The following is a 6,000-nucleotide window of genomic DNA, read 5'->3' as shown; positions in this document are numbered from 1 at the left end:
AAATATTGTCTTTTAGCACATTTTCCATTTAGCCTTTTATTATCCATACTCGAGCGTGTAAAAAGGAGGGATCTAAGCAGACTGACCCAAGGAGAACAAGGCATCAGCCTCAGGTCATGTCTCGGTACCCAAGAACCTACCAAGCCCTCACAAGGCGACACTTAATCCTTTTCTAATGCTCACTTTTATTTTCACTCCAACCTTCTCGTATTCTTATTTTCAGCTAGATGCTACCCTTAGGGTGACAAGGCATCGGCCCCATGTCTGGTTTTAGTGTTGTGCCAGACAGATTATGTGGAAATAAGGGGCACCATTGATGGGACCTAAAATGGGCTGACACTGGCTATGGCACTAGCTGGACCTCATGCACACAACACACAACCCCACCACATTGCCTCGTGGGCCAGAAGCGTCTGTAATACACCAATGTACACAAGATAGACTTAATTATGCATTTGTAGCTAATATGTAGTCCAATGTTTACCTTCCCTTCTCCTCAGAGGGAGATCCCATAACATGTAGGCACAGCTGATTGCTATGGCTCCACTGCGACTCTCCTACACCTCGAGCATTGGCCCCAAGATGCATTGCTCCAGCATATAAAACATAACACACAAACTCTGCTCTTTTCTTGTTTTGTACGATCCAAGAATATATAGATCCTCTCAAAATAGACCCAAGGAAAGTGTACAACTAACCTACAACAAAGACTCCTTTCCACTCAATGTATAAGTCATATCCTAGGAAGACAATTGCTATGCAATCCAAGACTAATACCATGTCATGTGCCATGCGTAGTGCATATGATCCTAGTGCACAAACAATATTTATCAAATCAACATTTTGTGATGTGGAAAAACCATCCCTTTCATGATTTTCACTAAACGTATGATTCGATGTATGGAGACTAGCACCGATTTCTCGTGCTACTAGCCCCTTAAACTAAATTATCGCAATTCTAAATAGAATGCACAATCAAATATTTCAAATATTCAAACCCTCTCAGCCCTCTTAATCTCTTAACATCACCCTTTCCCTCTAACGTTTAGGTTATGCTGCATTGCATAGGTGTAGGGTATTATTTTGTATGTATTTTTTGTATTAAATTGAAAAAACCATGAACTATAACACATACACAAAGCTGAACTGAAGCTTAACTTCATGCCTCAGCTTTGTTATATAGCCACAACCACGAATCATCATTTTCTATATTTTTGTAACACAAAAATCTTAAATTTTTCTCATTTTTAGCTATTTTTCTCTATTTATTTGTGCTTAAAAATATATTATATTATGATTTATGATTAGTGACTGACCACAAAAAGTGAAAGATATTTTGTTTCAAAATTCTATCCCATACACATCTTTTTTCCCCACCCGAAACCAATAAATCCTTCATTTTTTCACTAAAATGCACTTTTCGGGTCATACTTCAATTATTACGACTATTTATCATTATGGATGTTCATTTCTTTTATGCACAGCTCTCAATCATAATACAAAAAATCTCCAAACAAATTTTTGTTCCATATGAATTCCATTTCAACCATCAAACATAAAAAAGAAGTAAATTTCCTTTGTAAAAATGGCACATACCGCTTATTTGCGTGTTGTGGATTTTTAATTATTTTTTCGGCTTTCCAACGGACCGACCAACAGCAAATCTTCAATGTTGAACATCTCCCCTTAGCCTCCTCTTAACCTTGGAGCAATCCGGGGCAAGCATCAACCGGTCTTCATTCTTCTTCATGTGCATAAACCGCCCCTTAAGGGGAGAGAGAGGAAGGGGAGAGAAAGAGTAAAAAAAGAGATTTTTAAATCCTCCATTAAAACATGCAAGCTTGCAGCCATCTTGTTCCTATCCCTGCCCTGATCGAGAATCTTCCTCCCTCTCTCCAAAAACGGGCTTGAATCGGAGAGGCATCGAGCAAAAATGAGGAGACACATTGACGCTTCCCTCTATTCGACAGTTTTTGCATTAGTTTCAAGGCTTTTATTAAGCCTAAGGTTTAACACATTAAAATAACCGATTCAACTTTTTGTGTTCACACTATCTCACAAGTGGATTTTTCAATTTTGAAGGCCCAAACGAACTTCGATTTACAATCCAACTGGACAGGTAGCTTCGTGGCGTCGAAGTCCGCCAACCTAGCCTCTCCACACAATTTACGACTTCTCGATCAAGTAGCTGCTTTATAATACTGAACCTTGCGGGGATTAAATGGGGGGTCAAACGACCTCTGATTGACAAACCGAGACTTGTGTTGGATTTCTGATGTCAAAATGCATCTAGGAAAACTCTAGCTCGGCCATCTGTCATTGTTTGATTTTTCATGAAAATTGGCTATTTAATGCCTCTCGAGCACTTTTCGACTCCAAAACGAGCTTCAATGCTTCACGAACGGGTCCTAAAATCCAGCTCTCATTGGCGACCACAGATGATGGGACCTAAAATGGGCTGGCATTGGCTATGGCACTAGCTGGACCTCATGCATACAACAGACAACCCCACCACACGGCCTCGTGGGCCAGGAGCATCTAAAACTCACTTTGCACTAAATGCTTATGACGATTTTGCGTTTGTATCCAATATGTAGTCCAACGTTCATCTTCCCTTCTCCTCAGAGGGAGATTGCCTCGTAATACACACATAGGGAAGCACCTCTCGGCTGATTGCCACGGCTCCACTATGACTCTCCTACACCTTGGGGATTAGTCCCAAGATGCGTCGCTAACACATATGACATTCGCACAAACTCCACTCTTTCATAATTCAACGTTCCATGAGATTTTTATTTTCCTCACAAGACTTTTCCCAACGGAAGCACCCATCTAAACCTACAGCTTAGGTTTCCTATCCTCTCAGTGTTGGTCAAAGTTTATCAATCAATTGCAATGCATTCTAGGAGATACCGCATGGCATGCTTGATGCAAGGTGCATGAGAATTGTGCACAACCATTTTATGATTAAAAACCGAGCCATGGGAGGTGCGAAAAACAACCCTTTCATGAATTTTAACTAAGCTTATGTGTTGCGCTGCTTTAGGGACTAGCACCGAAACTTCCATGCTACTAGTTGCCTATATTTAATTATGGAACGATCCCTAAATGCTATGCACAAAAAGGAAAATCAAAATTTGTATCTTTTCAGCAATTAGACCATCACACAACCTTCATCCTCCCCTCACCGTTTAGGTGTTGCTGCGGTGCATAGGTGTAAATGGCTGTTTTGTATCATTTTTGTATGTAAAAAGTGATAAACATGGACTATAACACAAAGGACAAGGCCAAACTGAGGCTTGACCTCATGCTTTAACCTTGCCAAACATTCACGCACATAAATCTTATTTTTCTATATTTTTTGAGCGTGAAAACCCTAATTTTCTTCATTTTTTGCTATTTTTTCTATTTATTATTCATAAAAAATATGTATTTTTTGATTTATTTGTATTGGCTTATCATTTTGACTGAAACTTAACATTTTCTCTGATTTTATTCAATTTCCATCCCTTTTCTCCAACTCAAAATTTTAAAAAATCACTAATTTCCATTGAAAATGACATTTTGCGGGTTTTAAAGAATTAATAACGGCTCTAAATCATTACGGATTTTGTATTTCTGTAGTTACAGCCCTCAATCATGATGTAAACAAGGTTCAAACAAAATTTCAATGCATATGAACAACATTTGGACCATGAAACAACAAAAACAATCAAATTTCTTTGTAAAATTGAAGCATACCATGTGTCTTGCGTGTTGTGGGATTTTTAATAATTATTCTAAGCAGCCCACAGACCGACCAACAACTATTCTTTAGTGCCGAACCTCTTTCCTCAGCCTCCACTTCATCTTGAAGCAATCCGATCACAGCTGGACAAGCATCCTTCAAACCCTCTCCTTTTTGATTTCTTGCACACGAATTGCCTCTATGTAGGAGAGAGAGGGAGGAGAGAGAAAGACTGGTTTTTGATCTCTTCACTCAGTGCATCATTCCTCAGTAAAAAAGCCACTTGCTGGAAGTGTGAATGCATAATGCATGAACTAGATATTTGGGGTGTTTAGCCTTAAAGCTCTAATTAAGAGCAAAAATTCTCACGATATAAAACGTTGAGGGGGGGGGCTCAGTTTTTTGCGCCCCATTTTTTCCCCCCTCATCATGATTTTCTGATCAAGAGAATGGAGAGGAATGGTCCTAGGCCTGGAATGCTTCTATCCTTCACCCTCCATCTTCTCCCTCAGGGTGGTTTTCCTCTCTACATATGCGTCTGCTAGCTACCCTTGCCCTTCAAGATGGGGTGAAGGGGGTTGTGGAACCACTTCTTCTTCGAAATCGGCTAGGTTGATGTGCAATTCTATCTCATTCCCTGGGCGCTCTTGCTGTTGTACCTCTTCTACAAACCCCAGAGCATCAATCTCTTGGGGGTTTAGGCTGGCTGATAGCAGATACCTACATTGTTCCTCCGGGCTTAGCCCCACTGTAATGGGTTGGGAGGGCATGTGTAGCCCTACTCACAGGGCTTTGCGCGCTATACTCAGATTCTTTTTTATTGCCTCCAAGGACTCCCCTTCCTCCTCATGAGTGGCATACATCAAGGTATTCAAGAAGATTGAGTACGAAAGGACACTTGGGATACCTCTTCTCTACCTTTTGCTAGGATTTTCTCTTTCTCCACTAGAGCCAGGCGATGCGCCAAGGTCTTCACTCTTTGCTCATTCTAGCTTGACCACTCTTCAACTCTCTTTTTCATTTCTTCCACGCCTTCTCCCTGCCTTTGCACCAAGGCCATGAGCCTCCGCTGCTGATATTCCAATTCCCTAATCATTCTTTCCTACTCTTCTCTTTCGAGGCTCAGCCTTTTGGACATAGTTTCCATTTCTTGATGGTGTTGCTTCTCTTCTTGTTTCCTTCTTTCCTCCCTTGTGGTAAGCTCCTTCATGCCCTATTTGATCCGACCTCTTTTTGCTGCTAGATCCTCGTATTGCATGATCAGAAGCTTATATTCTTTTTGCATCTTCTCAAGCTCTGGATTTTCATCTATGAGCTATCGTTGCCAGCTTTGCTCCTTTTCTTCTTTGGTCTTTAGTTCTCTTTTTAGGTTGAGAATTTCCTTTTGTTGTGTAGTCATTTGCTTTGTCTTTTTGAGCTGGAAGGCCCCTACCACTTTCCTTTTTGCCTCCAACTTAGTCACTGTGATCCTCCTTTCCTCTCTTGCCCTCTCTAACTGCGAGAGCAATTCATCAACGTACTCATCATGATTTGCAAGTGGCATCATAGTGGTGGGAATTGGGGTGGTCGAGGCTTCCATTTTTTGGTGTTTCAGCTCTTGCCTAGACTCGGTATCTGTAGTTGGCCTTTTGTGCCCGCTGGCTGTGGCCTCCTCGCTCCTTCCTTGTGATAGTTACTTATTGATAAAGTATTGCATCCACGCCACAAAACTGTTCACATTGGTGCTGGCCGGGATGCTTGGGGTGACATTGGTGGCTTCATTGGAGGGCACCGAGGGGGGGGAAAATGGGATGGATGGGGGCCTTACCCTTGCCTTTGATGACCATGGGCAGCATGGCTTTGGGTACTTGAGTACTTGAGTCGAGTCTATCTTCCCTAGGTGGACTTAAAGTCCCTAGGCCATCGAGTCAGCTCTGTTGTTCTACGAATTGGCAAATTGCTTCGGCCATGTCTTCCTCCTCATGTCTCCTCAACTCTGCCTCCTCTTCCATAACTCTTCTTTCTCTCTCTCTTCTATTTTCCTTGCTTCCTCAGTCAACTTTTCAACTTCTTCCTTCTCCTTCTTTTTCCACTCCGTTGCCTCTCTCAAGGATTCCTTTTTTGCTCTTTCTAGATCTTCTTCTTCCTTTTTCCTGCATGCCTTCTATTTCTTCTTTTGAGTTGCCTTCCCAATGAACTCCTTTGTTTTTCTTTGTTTGGATTGAGCCTCCGGCTCCTTCTTCTCTGTCTTAGTTTCTATCTGGTCGCTCGATTGCTCATCCTTTTGATGGGTC

At 41.5% G+C, this 6,000-nt stretch overlaps 1 protein-coding gene across 1 annotated transcript in view; it reads left to right on the top strand.

Annotated features, from left to right (window-relative positions):
- The window catches only part of LOC148034231 (regulator of telomere elongation helicase 1 homolog), a 62,378-nt gene that overhangs the window by 47,080 nt on the left and 9,298 nt on the right, over nucleotides 1–6,000 (top strand). The gene's annotated exons all lie outside the window — the stretch shown is intronic.

This window comes from Lygodium microphyllum, chromosome 6 (genome assembly GCF_053477565.2).
Source record: "Lygodium microphyllum isolate KBCC chromosome 6, Lygodium_microphyllum_v1.1.10, whole genome shotgun sequence".
Classification (NCBI taxonomy): domain Eukaryota; kingdom Viridiplantae; phylum Streptophyta; class Polypodiopsida; order Schizaeales; family Lygodiaceae; genus Lygodium; species Lygodium microphyllum.
This window is presented reverse-complemented; position numbering and strand designations above follow the sequence as displayed.